Source organism: Trachymyrmex cornetzi, unplaced genomic scaffold, assembly GCF_001594075.2.
Source record: "Trachymyrmex cornetzi isolate Tcor2-1 unplaced genomic scaffold, Tcor1.1 scaffold223, whole genome shotgun sequence".
In the NCBI taxonomy this organism is placed as follows: domain Eukaryota; kingdom Metazoa; phylum Arthropoda; class Insecta; order Hymenoptera; family Formicidae; genus Trachymyrmex; species Trachymyrmex cornetzi.
The window spans coordinates 3803658-3819508 of record NW_017296881.1 but is presented as its reverse complement, the minus strand read 5'-3'; positions in this window follow the sequence as shown (position 1 = coordinate 3819508).

Here is a 15851-nt window from a genome sequence, read left to right as displayed (position 1 = left end):
GCATTGCCATGAAACAAACATCTCGTATATCATATGAATTAAAATCGTACGTATCGCGACATCAATATTATGCGGATCTTAAAATGCCCGAAAATCTTGGCCAACAGCAAGCCGTTACCGTAACGACCTCAAAATTTACATGAAATTGCTTATTAAATTACTAAGTTTTTTGAGATGATTTAATGGTACCAAAGGCCATTTGTCTCCTCGGCTTTTATTTTCTTCCTCCCTGTTAATAAAGCGATGCGGTTAGGCTTTACGCCCACATTTGAAACTTTACGGCATAATTCTCTACTTCCGCTAAACGAATTTATGTAACTTAATCGCGCATTTTCTCAATGAGCATTTCTTCAGCTTAAAGGCATCCATCTTTATACAAGTTTTGAAACCCATATCGAATCAAGTCTACAAAGATTCAATTCAAAAGCAAATTATGCAAGTTCTTTCAAAGTGATGAGAAGGTCTTATCGGTCTGAACTGGATCTTAATGCTTAAATAATATTTCGGTGTGAATTTATATATCCAGTTCTGTACAGAACACATGGAAGTATTATTTAAGCATGAAGATCCAGCTAAAATCGATAAGGCTTTCTCGTTACTTTGAAAGAACTTATTGTACAATTTACTTTTGAATTGAGTTCCTTATTGTTAATTGTGTATTCATATGCGGTCTAATATTATTTATTATTGTTTCTTTCAAAGTGTTCTTTACTGTAAATTTCAAAGGTAAACCTGCACAAAAATGAATGCGAATATTAATTTGAAAAGATTGCTTTCTTAGGAAAACAACATGAGGTAAGATATATACACAGCTATAGAAAATAATATTTCTGTATATCACTTTACTATATATTCTAAAAATTTCAGTCGCGATCTTAGCTAAAAACTAAGAATATCGACTGTAAATTTTTACACGCATTTTTTCCTCTCTCAGTATCGAATCCATCAATATTGCGACGCAACATGACATCCGCGACATTTTTGTTTGAATACCTAAATACCGAGATTGTGCGATGGATGGAAACGAACAATCCTCCCTTTTCGAACAGTGCGGTATAGCCGTGGATAGTAATAATAGTAGCGGGAATATTCGACGGTATGTTACGCGCGGGTGTGCGCGGCTTTGCGGGAAGTCAGTTGGCAACATGTGGTTCGACGAACGCAATCTGGCACTGACATTTCGAATTAAACTTGTTGAAGACCAACCCTCTCCTGTAACTTTTACCAGCAGAAAGAGACGAAAAAAAAAGAGAGAATCGGTCGCCGAACGTGATGAAATTTATGTGAAACCGGAGCGCCGAATTTGATCGGTAAAATTTCCTATCGGGATCCAATCAATCGATAATAAAAGAAATTTCTTGGCGGGAGAAATTTCGTGCTCGTTTTAATGGAAAAATTTAAGAATACCACAGATTTTCCGAATTAATAGTTATCATACTACAATTTTTAAGCCAAAAATCGTAGTGTAATAATTACTATTCGAGAGACCTGCTGTTGTATATAAATATCCTTAAATTTTTATATTAAAACGAGTGAAGAGATCTCGCATTAATTATATGGAAAATTGATCAAATGAATTCGTTTTCATATATGTGTAATTTATAATGTGGTAAACAAAAGATGTAATAGATACAAAGCTCAATAATGGATAATTTTTGGGTTATGAATCTCAAAAGTGCTCTATTTTACATCTTTAATACAAAACAGCTCAAAAATTATCTATTATTGGTGTGTTTATTACATCTTTCGTTCACCACCTTATAAATTATATAAATGTGAAAGAAAATCATTTCACTGAGACCAAATTTTTCATATAATTAGCACGAGGTCCTTTATATTACGATAATATTGTGGTTTAAAAATAAACCTGCAGAACATATTCAGTCAATTCGTCATGAAAATGCAGCGTGACGCCCTGCTACACGCGACACATGCAATTATCACATATAAATATCGAGCGTTCGACCAGATTTCACGATAGTGCACTTGGCGTTCGCTCACATTCATTTTGACCAATGTAGATTAACTGTAATCTCGATTTAAATTACTCGTTATCTTTTTCTAATTCCCATTTCAATATAGATTAACTTTAATTTCAAGTTAATTTTCTTTTTTATCTTTTTCTAATTCTTAGAACTAGAAGAAGATAAAAAACTAATTAACCTTTAAGTAGGTAGGCCACAGCCTCTACGCATAAATCTTAAAAACCAGGTTCTGAAAAAAGAAAATAAAAAGAATTGATTAGAAGTCTTAAAGTTAATTATTTTTATATTACTTTGTCTCATATAAGAATATAAATAATATAAATTTAATCATACATACTACATATTAAACAATATAACTATAAAAATAAAATTTGTTTAGAGTTCTGAGCACTCCACTTACTACTTAAAGATTAAACTAAAATTAAAGTTAATCTATACATTGGTATAAATAAATATACTTCTTATGCCACAATGTAGATTAACTTTAGTCAGTTTATCTCATTTTTTATCTTTTTCTAGTTTTAAGAATAAGAAGAAAGGGATAGAGAGTAAGTTAAACTAAGATTAAAGTTAATCTACATTGGTAGAAATGAACATCAGAGAGCACCGGCTCTCCCGATCTGTCGCGAAAAATATGCGGATTCTTCCGCTTTCCTTCGAATACAGAGTTGTCGAGCTCGCGAGCACCAAAAAAGGGTTCTCAACGGCCGGCCCTCTTAGCCTCGGCTAAGCCGATATGCATTCATTATAATAAGAAATGGAAGGCGCGAGCGCCGAGTGAAAAGTTCGAACGCGCACCCCGGCTTATCAACTTCCTCTGAATTTTATATTATTTAAGGGGGTTATACTTACCCCCGGCTATCCCTGCATCCACTGGCATCTGCGCTCCTTTTTCCTCATCCCCCGACGCAGCTACTCTCGTTGCGGCACGTAGGCAGGGAAAGACCTCACACAACTTTTCCTCTTCCGATACGGCGCGCAAAGACGAGGATACGCGACATTCGAAAAGTTCGTCGCAGTTCACCGGAGTACTTGTTATCATATTTATCTGTCGCTCTCGAACGTGAGACTTGTACGCGAACGCCATATTTATTCGCTATCACATTCACTTTACGTTACTCCGCGATTAAATTGAAAAACATGACTAATAATTAAGCCGTTACGTTTTAATGGCGGTCCCGTCTCGCGACTCCGCGTATCGTCCATACTAGCGCCACCTGTAAGCACACATACACACCTAATGAGACTTAAGCAGGTCGACAATGCCTGCGATACCGACTATCGATTTGTGTGAAAGGAACTTATTTTTTATTCTCGCATTAGAAACTTTTCTTGCTTTCATCAAATATTGAAATAACGAACATATATCTATTTCACTTTAAGTTCTAGACTGGTTCAGCTACAGAAAATAAACCTAAGACGAAATAATCTATCTAAGGCCTTAGGCTATTCATAGTTGATTATTCTTATTTCAAGACCGTCCTTAAGTAATGTCTTAAAACGCGCTAATGCAGCCCTCTGATTGGTTCGTGACTTTTTAAGACGGTCTTGAATACAAGATCTGACTATGAATACCGGCCTAAATTTAAAAGTAACTCTAAATAATGTGTGTACATACTATGTATAAATAATGTCAATATATGGCTGCGTTCAGCAGAAAAAGCAGCTTTACAACCGTTGTAAAATTCTTCAATACGATTGGTTTGCAGTTTGCACATTTAGATCCACAAAAAATTAAAAATAAAAACCAATCGTATTGAAGAATCTTTACAACAGTTGCAAAGCTGTTTTCTCTGCTGAACGCAGCCAGTATAAAAAATATATTTAAAAAATTATTTAATGCAGAAAATTTTTATTTAAAATAAACCTTTGAATTATGTATCATATCAATTGTTTATGATTCTGAATCTCTTTTAAACTTTATTATCTTACTTTTAAACTCTTTTTACACGCGCACCAATCAACAACGCTGTAAATAAAACATGCAAATTATCACAATTTAAATTAACAGCAATATAAAAAAAACAATTAGTACGATACCAAAAATAAAAGCATTGCAAACTGCGGAGTAAAGATAATACGTTCTACACAATTTTGTTGAGTTAAGATAAACATCGCGCCGCCATATAATAACGTTGCACTTGGTGCTCATATCGACATCGAAAAATAGGCAAGAGAGAAAAAGTAATGCATGTGTGTTCATCGGTGGTATCTTTGCAGCACTACTTATGTCAAATTACGCTGCTTAATGCTGCAAGGCAACGATACAATCTCATAATTAAAAAATCGTTATTCTCTCTCTTTTTTCGTTCGCTCCGCGTGGCGGCTGCGGCGATACGCAAAGTGGCCGCGCGTATGCGTCCACCGTTGTAAACCATAAATGACGTAAAAAAGTACCATAAATGACATATAAATCGTTTGCATGTAGAACATAGGGGTTAAATGCAGGTAACGAGGCATGCGAGTCATGTCGCGCGACACGTGGAACGTTTATCGCTCACCGCAGTATACAAGTGACGTAAGTCGAATCGCATCAAGAAGAACGTGTAGCAGCTCCTAATTTCACATCTTCGTGATTTAACGAGACACATTGAATCTGTATCTAAAATTTAACAGTTCTTTGGTTAACTTCTCTTAATACATGTCGCATAAAACACATTTTATAAAATCCCATTCCTTAATGCCTTTCTTTTCTCGAAGCCATTGTTACCAAGGTCGGTATTTATAGTAAACGGTCTTATTTTTAAGACCGTCTTAAGTGCAATCTTAAGATCAATCATAAGCCAATCACAAAGCCGTATTAATATATTAAGACATTATTTAAGGTGATCTTAAAATAAAAACTGACTATGGTATCCATAGTCAGATTTTATATTCAAGATCGTCTTAAGAAGTCATGAACCAATTAGAGGGCCGCAGTGGGCCATGGCACGCAAAAAAAATTAAGCAGTAAGCGAATTGACCAATCACGGTAGAATCTATAAGACCATAACATAAGCAGTAATCAATCCAACATGTTGATTTTCTTACTGCTTACGTCTTACTGCCTTTTTTGTGTGCCATGGTTTTTAGTGTCTTAAGACATTACTTAAGACGATCTTGAAATAAGAACTAACTACAAATACTAGCTTTAGTATAATAAATCTGATTCATATTCGTTGACATTGCGATTTAACAGTTTAAAAATATGCAATCAAGCCGATAAAATATTATGAAAAATTTGCCTCATTGAAGTTCTTTAACTGCTAAAATTTAAACTGAAAACTTGAAAATTGATTCTCTTTCTTTCTCTCTATCTTTAGCTCATAATACTAATTTTATTATCTTAATCCACAATATAATTTGTGGTAATATTATTTCTGATTAAATCACCAGACTCGAATGTTTAAAGAAATCTACATGTTGGTTTAACAAAAAAAGTGTTGACTATGCATCAATAAAATTATTTAATTTTTTGCCTGCATCATATTTTTACTTCCTTCGTTTGCAATATGAGTTTTTTGTCCAACCTAGTCTTTTTTGCTTTCTCTAAATTTTCCAAAAAAAAATTCAAGGTTACTTTTCAACATCTGTATTACATATTATCAAATATATCTTAACTCAAATGTTAAAACCTTTATTTTATAAAAATTAAAATTTGAATAAAAATAATAGTGAAAATGCGAGTTAAATTTTGCTTGTGCCAAAAAAAAAACTCAAATTGTAAATGAAAGATTAACATCAATATATTTCCAAGTATTATAATTAATTCAAAATTTTGAACAAAAGTATGTTCCTTCTATTTAAAGAATCTTTTCTTTCATTAAAAACTAGCTACTATATCAGAGATTAGATGTGTCATTTGACAAATTCTCAATATTATAGAAATGCAAATCAATTACTTACTACTTCAACGTGACAATATTCGATTGTTGCTGAATTAGAAAGAAGCATATTATGAATACAAAGTAGATACCTCAAATAGAAAACGTCAAATATATGTAGAAAACTTCATGAATAATATTAAATATCATATAATTTTTCTTCCTTCTTTCCTTCTCCCTCAACTTTTCTCTCTTTTTCTTATAGTAATTTAATAGATCTATTGATAAAACCTGTAATTTTATAAATATACACATATTATAATGTAAAATAACATATGTATACAATTAATAAATAATTAAAAATAACAATATGCCGTATTCTTTTGTTAAAATCAGTAATGCTAGGAAAATTAAAAAAATGGCTTCTGTAGCCCCAATAAACGAATTGATAATTAAGAATAGGTTCCCTACCGTATTATACAAAATTACACCAACGGCATATACATCCGAACTACGCCGCGGGCATGATTCCGCTGAATTCAGTTTTTACAATTCCGCGTGAACGAACACAACAGGCAGTACTTCCCACGCAACTGCGATTTAAGCACCGTTGATTCGGGATGCCAGAGGAGTGAGGAGGTTTCGTCTGTCCGATCTGTTGTCGTCACCGAAAGCCGAGAGACGCCATGTTTTCCCGCGCGATTCGTAATCATCAGCTGAGACGAGCGCCATCTAGGAACCAACATGAGAAACGTATTCACAAACGACAATTTACACGAAGGGTAAGTCAAACTATATAATCGATTCATTTTTATCAGCTATTAGTGCACTAGCACTCTAATTATTGAAAAAAAACATTATATGAGTTTTAAAATACTAATAATTTGTAATTAGTCTTGTAAAAGATATTTATTTTAATAACTGGATATAGTTACAATTACTTGAAAGAAGATATGGTTAAATATCTACATAGATATCTATATGTGTATATTTTATGAATACCTATATGCGTGTATATATATATATATTATATATCTATTTATTAAAAAAAATAAATCTAAGTATATTGTTGATATTTTTCAAACACATATTGTATAATTAATGTATACATATATGTATATACTATACATCTATATATATATATATATATATACATACACGTATGTTCTATAACATTCTATATTATATTTCCTATATAAACAGTAAATAATCATGTAAAAGAATAATATGTAAATATGTAATATTTGTGATACATAATTAAAAAATAAAATGTAAAGTAAAAATATATTAATCGTAAAAACAAAATTACGGATATAAGAACATGCGCACAGTAATTAATAAGTCTGTTTTTTATAATTGCAGTGAACAGCACTATAATTATTTTTTTATATACATATACAGGGTGTTGATTATTTCATACAAACTTTAACAGTTCCATAAACTAATAAGAAAAAAGAAAAATATATACACATATACAGGTCTTTATAAATGCTTAAATTATAACAAAAAAAATATAAAAAGTGTAACAAAACAATTTTACCTGAGTTTGCATTTTAGCTTGCCGTTCGATACAAGCTTGATACCGACGTAATTTTAAATTTATCATATAATATCTTTTTTACGAAGATAAAGAAAATCTTCATAGGAAGGTTTCCTCATCTAGCTCTCTCGCAAAAAAAGAAATAAATTCAAAATTACATAAACTTATATTAACATAGATAAACGGCAATTTTAAATGCAAACTGTGGTATATAAAATTGTTTTTGCACATTTTATATTTTTGTTATAAGCTTTTAAAAAAGAATTTAAAAAATCTATATTTATAGATACTTAAATGCTTCATTAAAAATGTTTATAGATCTATATTTAACATTTGTTAGATTTATATTTATATATATATATAATTTATACATATATATTTATGTGTATTCTACTTTCATTAAAAATATTTAATCTACGTGCATAAAAACCAAAATATGATTTATTCTCACAATAAATATTATATTTAAAAAAATGTATATATGTATATAGAAAAAACTAGAAAGAGATTATTATACTTCTTGAAAATGTGAAAATAAGCTGATATTTGACAACATAAAAGTAAAATCCTTTGAATTCTAAGAAATTCTTTTAGAAGAGAAATAGTACGAAACCCTACTCATTTTATAGATCAGGAATTTAAAAAAAATTCTTTTCAGACTCTTTGCGTACTATCTACAGAGAAAATTCTAAATAGAGAAAAATAAAGAAAAAAAAGCAAACAAGAAATTGAATTTCGTAAAAAAAGGTCTCAATGTGTCTGTCGACCCATCAACTTCCTAATAACAACCCAAACAGTACAGAATATTTATGATAAATATTTATTAATATTCATTTTTTGAAATGTTATATAGATATTTTATACATATTTTATATAAAGCTTTATATAAAGCTTTATTCGAAATATTATTAAAGTATAGACTAAATATTTTATGCAATATTTATGATAAATATAAATAAATATTTCTAATAAGTATTTTTTATTTGGATTATAATGTCTCATTAAGTATTTTTATAGCATTTACTATAACTATTCTAATAAGTATTTCATAATATTTATAATAAATGTTTATGATCTGTGCAATCTAAAACCACAAAAATATTTACAAAATATTTAAAATAAATGTTATAAATATTTCTAAATATTTTGTAAATATTTTGTAAATATTGTGTACTGTGTCTGGGAATGTCACACACAATCATTAAAAGTCCATATCAAGAAACAGTTTTTACTTATAATGACCAAGGATGACCAAGGATGGAGTAAATAACTTGGAGTAAAAATATTTAGTATAAGATGTTAGCAACATTTAACCGAAGAAGAGTTTGAAGATGAACAGCGTATCAATTAATAAAGTTCAAAATTACTTTTTCACAATTCATATTATGTTGTAAATGCTTTATAATTGGTGTAAACGATATGATTTTTTGCTTAATTTGGTAACTTTATATGCCAATTTCAAATTATGTTTAGTGTTTGTTAATTGAAAGTTATATTTATAGCTATGTAATGCTGGTAGGATGTATGATATTGATGAGGACATTTGTTGTATAGCTTTTTTGGCAATTGGATAAAGAAGAATGAACCATATTATCACGGAGTCCTACGTTGGAGTTAGGAATATTATGTAATCGGTTTTGATTTTATATTGATAAGGACCCAAATATAAGGGTCGAAACATTTATATATTTTTATAATATATTTTGTTAAATTCACAAGTAAATAAATTATGCATCCGATTAACCGATGTTGGCTCTGACGGGCTAGTTTTTTATTATTAAAATTATTTGGTTGTAAATTTTTGTTCATTGAGGATGGTTCTGTGAGAACCGAAACGTTTGAAGTATTTTATGAAAGTGAAGATTTAGTTGCGCTGTCATCGTGCTAAGCTAATTTCATAGACTATTATTTCGTAAAAAATTTTTTTATGTAGGACCTTGAAGAGAGCATTCTTGACTATATTAACGTTCCATTAAAGTTTTATTTCGTTACATTGACGATATCGTTGCGATGATTCCTATTGCTGCAATTAACAATTTTTTAAAATCGTTTAACTCAGTACATACAAAGTTACAGTTCACAATTGAGGTGGAAGGTAACAAAATCAATTTTCTAGATACAACTATATTAATAAAACACAACAGAGCGATATTTGACTGGTATCAGAAATCGACTTTCTCAGGTAGATATCTACTTGAATTTTTTATCTAGACATCTTCTCTCGTTATAAGAGGAGTTTTATAAACTTGATAAGGTTTTTTTCATCTCTGATCCGGAATTTTATCAGAAAAACTTTGAATTGATTATCAACATTTTACTAAATAATAACTATCTTTTATTTTTAACATGATTTCTCAGAGATTAAAAGATCTTGTAAAAAATAGAAATATCAGGAATAAGGCTAAACAGATTTCAAATACAAGAAAGAAAATTATTTGGTATGATCCCCTTTGTTAACAAAATTTCGGATAAATTAAAAAAAATGATCAATGGTACGGTTTCAAAAATTGCTTTTTACAGCATTAACAAACTTCGTTGTCTGATTAAAATTCAGAAAGATCCATTACCAATCAGTTCACAAAAAAACGTGGTCTACAAGATTGCTTGCAAAGATTTCGAGGCCTCTTATGTGGGACAAATTAAAGATCGACAATTATTAAAGACACGTATTTCCGAATATCGAAATCATATTACGAGACAAACTTCTACTTACTCTGTTATTACAGATCATAAGTTACATCATGACCATGAATTCGATTGGAAAAATGTGAGGATTTTGGAAAGAGAAAGAAATTACAGTAAAAGATTAACGTCCGAAATATTACATATTAAAATGCAAAAAATGAGTTTAAATCTTCAAAGAGATACTGAATTTCTAGAATTTCATGCCTATATATCGGTTCTTGGTGCTATCTAGTTTACTTCAATTGTTTATGACAATAGTTGACTTTTACTTCTTGGCTGTATTATTGTCAGCAGTGACAGGCATTATATTTGTCTCTCAGTAATCGAAACGTTAACTACCGTCAAATCTTATTTTACTAAAATTTAACGAAAGAGTTTATTTCATGGGTATCAAAATTTTGTAAATTTTGTAACTTTTATTATGTTTACTGTATTAATTTTACTTGGTTGACTACTGGATGTAAATGTACAAGAGAGTTACAACAATTTGGTGAGTGACTATCTGCTCTCTTTTTTAATATATGAAAACATGATGACCGTTTGTTATAATTTGAATTTTATCATAGCCTTACTTCATAAAAGTTTCTTATTTCCTCCTGAACAATAAACTGTGTGGATTAAAAGAATCTTTTTAGTATAGTGGATGAAGTAAGTCAAAACGCGTACGAAAGGTTGAAGATATACATTAAAGTTTTTGTCATCATATATGAATATGTTTTATCTTTTATTATAATACTTTCGCACAAAAAAGTATCGTGTTGATTCCTACTTCTCTATATGTTTTGTTCTTTAAACAAATTTTTTGCCTCAATTTACTTTAAAAGTTGTACGCTTTAAAATTTATGCATTTTTTCTCGATATATCCGAAGAATTTAAGCGTTTACTTTGCGCTTTACGTTCAATACTCGTGCATTTCCACTCCATTTTCGATCTATTTAATATTTTCAGAACAAAGGAAAAGGGCACTTCTCCATTTTTTCTCCGCGTCGTTTTTCGATATAGACCGTACACATAATGTAATGACTCCCACATTCCATCAACCGTTATATGTATAAGAAAAACACTTTTCATCGTCTCGATACGGTCAAACGGACAGATCATTAGGTCAGTCGATGCATAATGTATGTGCCATGAGATTAGAAGTGGGGATCGCGAAGCTACATATGATGAAGTTGCTTTATATCTAAGAGTTTGCTGAATGCATATACTCGCTTTGCTCTCATCCTTCCTCCCTCACTTTCACCTTAGACTCTTTTTTCGCTATAAAGGCAGAATTCGTTATTCTAGAAAGAAAGCAACTAAGATATATATATAGTTGTTTCTCGAACATGACTCATATTTTATTCCTTAATACATACCTTTGGGTCATTCGTAGCCTGTGCATTTCTTTTCTTTGAAATACTAAGAGCGCCTGGTCAAATACCGGTCTCTTTCCTGTTCCTAAAAAAAAGTTTGGCATCTAGAGAACAAGTCTTGTGCGTTGCCGGCCTCAATACATGCGTATCCTTTAACTGGCATAGATCACCTCTGGATCACAAATGACCCAACGTGTGTACAGAGAGTACATTTTTTGTAACTTTGAAATAATTTCGAGAATATCAAAAAAAGAATTTAACTCTAGAACAACATATTGGCCTTTAATAAACACGATTTTTTATACCCTTGTGTTAAATGTTATCAGTAATATTATACGTATTATGCTATCTCTAATGTTATAAAAAAACATTTTCTTAATAAATTATAATTTCGAAATTATATGGTATTGTTAATGTAATATTTTCTAGAAATTTTAACAACCAAAGGTTGACTCCTATAGCCTTTTGTACGAATTTTTGTCTTAATTGTCGAAATTATAAGTTCTTTTAATACAGGCCTCTCCAACACTTTGCTTGCGAGTCGAAAACGCTTCCCCCTCTCCGTCATCTCAGTAGAGCGAGACGGAATAAAGGAGCCAAGGGAGAACCCATTTCTCAATATACAATTATAGTAGCTGTTTTTTATTATGTTTATTATGCTCAGCAGTGACACCCAAAAATTACAATAAAATTTAATCACAAACGTTTTCACCTTTAATCTGATCATCATCAGTGATTTTTACAACAACTTATGATGACCAGATTAAAGGTCGCAATTTTTAAATAGATTTTATTGTAATTTTTATTCACGAATTAAGTAAAACGGGATTCTGACTTTGATTGCTCATAAAAATCATTATACCGTAATTACTAACACATATTCGTAAAACTGAAACTTTGCTCTATCAAATGGTGTCATACTAATTTTTTAAATGTAGAATATATAGAAATTTGTGTGTGAGTTAAAGAAACGGCACGAACTTTCTGACCAACTCAATATTTTCCTCTTTGATAAAAGATTGATAGCCTTTATTACTAAATTCATCACAGATATAATACTTTTAATGATTTTGTACACAGCGCTACTTGCATAATACAATTAGATAAAAATATATATATATTTGTATCATTGTATTCTATGAATCTCGGACAGACCTGAATTCAGGCGGAGCCTTGGTACCTATCCTTTGTTATTTTCGCTCCGTCTTGGTCTACTGAGATGACGGAGAGGGGGAAGCGTTTTCGACTCACGAGCAAAGTGTTGGACAGGCCTGTTTTAATACAATAGCAATAATACCTAAAATGCATTGTTTAAAATGTAAATGCAATATATCTTCAATTTATAGCCATTCGTACATATTAAAAAAACATCATTTTCAGGTTACTTAATTACTAAACTTTTTGGTCAGCCGACACTTAAACTATTCTTTTTTTTTTTTTGTAGTTTGGAATATCAATTTTAAGATATTGAACTATATTTTTCTTTTAAACATTTTTGTTTCAGAGTTTTACATTTTCATATAAAACAGTGCATTTTTCTCATTTTGTTAACTATAATATGTTTAGTTATAACAATTTATCTACAATTTGTTATGAATATATAATTATACAAATATTTTTTGAATACGTCAAAATAAATGTAAAAATCGTTTAATAATTTATATATACTTGTAAAAGTGATGAAAATTAATCCAGGACACGAATGACCAAATGTGTAGTAAGGGTGCCAAAAACTAAGGTATAAGGTATGTACTAAGGGTTTTTTAATGCCTCTCTTATTCGAAATAAAGAATAGCATATATTTTGTTCGATCTTACAAAAATGACAATCCCTTTGTTTAATTTTAGTCTCGTATTTGTATAGCTTTCCGGTCTGCTAAAATGAGTTAGGGGCTCCGCACAATAAACAGGAAATAGAGAACAAAGAATAAGAATTTCAACCTGCACAGTGTGTATTCCACAATACTTTCACAATTCTCAAGAATTTCAATCTATCAGAAATCATGTACTGTGGAAAAGGAAAGATATTTACACAAATATTTTAGTAATATTTTAAGATATTTACGATACGTCATATGTCCGATCCATATCATCGCATACCGTTAAGGGACTCCGCACAATAAAAGGAACAGGAAACAGAGAATAATTATTCTCTACAAATATTTTAGGGACCCTTAACGGTATGCGATGATATGGATCGAACATATTGACGTATCGTAAATATCTTAAAATATTCCTAAAATATTTGTGTAAAAATACCTTTACTATACCTTATATAACCGTGCATGCCCATAATGCTCTTGTTTAAATAAGTTGCCAATGAAGATATGCTCCATGAACAGGAAGCAGAAAAAGAGCGAACGACTTTGAAATGCTGCTTTGATTGTGGTAGTAAAAAATCAGTTTTCTTTCGTTGCGTATGTGACTTCTTTTCTTTTACCATAAATCATATGTGTTAGAAAGAACATAATAGTTTAACAGTATTGAAGCTTCAGATGAACTCAAAGTTAATCGCCTTGCGTGCCGAAAGGTCGTACAGCAGGCCATAAAAAAAAACAAAAAAATCATAATTACATTTTTCTCCATTGATACTATAATAGTATGAATAGTATTGTCAATATTGACTGTATCCATTTATCTTTTTCACTTTTTACAACCTATTATATGACCTTTTGACTGCTGCAGGTTTTGACATCAAATCAGAGAGAACGCGAAGGAGGATTAAGAGCGAGGAGAATTCTGATTCATCTGAGGATGAAGAACTATCAGATTCGGAGATAGAGAAATGACGAGAGGCCTTAAAGCAGCGAGTATTATCCAGGAAAAAAACGGAAGAAAATTTGATACAGAGAAAGGCGGAAGACAGAAACGTCAGAAGAGAGCTCGGAGTACTAAGAGTACACAGACTGTGAGGAAGAAACTAAACCACGATTGAAACCTGTGTTCGTTTGAAAAAGAATAGAATCATGGAAAAAGAGAAAGCAGTGATGCTGAAGAAACAAACAAAAGCTTTGGCCACAGCTAAGAAAGCGGCCGAGGAACAAAAGAAACAAAGTCTAAGGATGGAGGGAGAGATAGTGCGAAAAGAGACGCAGATGGGCAATAAAGGTAACGTCAAGCAAAAGAATAAGCTCAACGACGTTTGTACCGATGATGAGAATGACGAAGTAAGATACGAAGCTTGGAAGCTGCGCGAGCTTAAAAGAATCAAACGATATCGCGAAGAGAGGAAGCAGTTTAAGAAGGAATGTCTAGAGATCGAGCATATTCATGATATAACTAAGGAGGAACGAAGACAGGAAGTTCGACTGAATCCTAAGGTAATCACCAATAAAACGGCCGAAGGAGAGTACAAATTTTTGCAGAAATATTATTACGCCAAGCAGAAAAGTGAGCTCAACGACGATTGCACCGATGATGAAAATGACGAAATAGAATACGTAGCTTGGAAGCTGCGCGAGCTTAAAAGAATGAAGCGATATCTCGAAGAGAAGAAGCAGTTTAAGAAGGAACGTCTAGAGATCGAGCGTATTCGTAATATAACTAAGAAGGGACGAAGGCAGGAAGTTCGACTGAATCCTAAGATAATCACCAATAAAACGGCCAAAGGAGAGTACAAATTTTTGCAGAAATATCATTACGTCAAGCAGAAGAGTAAGCTTAACGACGTTTGCACCGATGATGAGAATGACGAAGTAGAATACGAAGCTTGGAAGCTGCGCGAGCTTAAAAGAATCAAACGACATCGCAAAGGGAGGAAGCAGTTTAAGAAGGAACGTCTAGAGATCGAGCGTATTTGTAATAATAGTCTTATCCCCAGTAGCACATGTTAGTTTTATATACGTTTCTTAAACGTTTGAAACATTAGATACGTTTAGACAACGTATATAAAACGTATATGAACCGATAGGTGTTACCTGGGATGTCTCCCTTTTGAATACTTTGTGTTGTCTGGGTGAGAATTAAATGATGTAAATAAATACTATATGTACTGCATTTCCTAATCTTTATATTTCACTTTTTCTTAACGTAGCAATTACATAAACATTCAATTGTAATATTGAAATATTTTTTTCATAAGTACATATAAATCTTTCAGTATATATTCGACAAATGTATAATTATAGGAAAGATATTCTTATATGAGACTTATATTAATATACAAGAATTAATTTGTATAGTTCATATTTTCTCTTTGTTCCAACTTGAAGGAAAAAAAAAGGGAAGATAAACTACAATAAATTCAATTAATAAAAGAATTATTATATTTCGATATTTTAGCATCAATTCGAATCATTTATTTTAACAATTTTTGAACAAAGAAACGATTAATCGAAAATCAATCAAAATCGATAACCAAGGTCTATAACATATCTATAACATAAACATAAATCTTTAATTTTATCAATCGTGCTGCGTGCATAACAACACGATCTTCTTTTCGACTATAGATGTGTAGATCACGTGAACCTATTAATGTTATA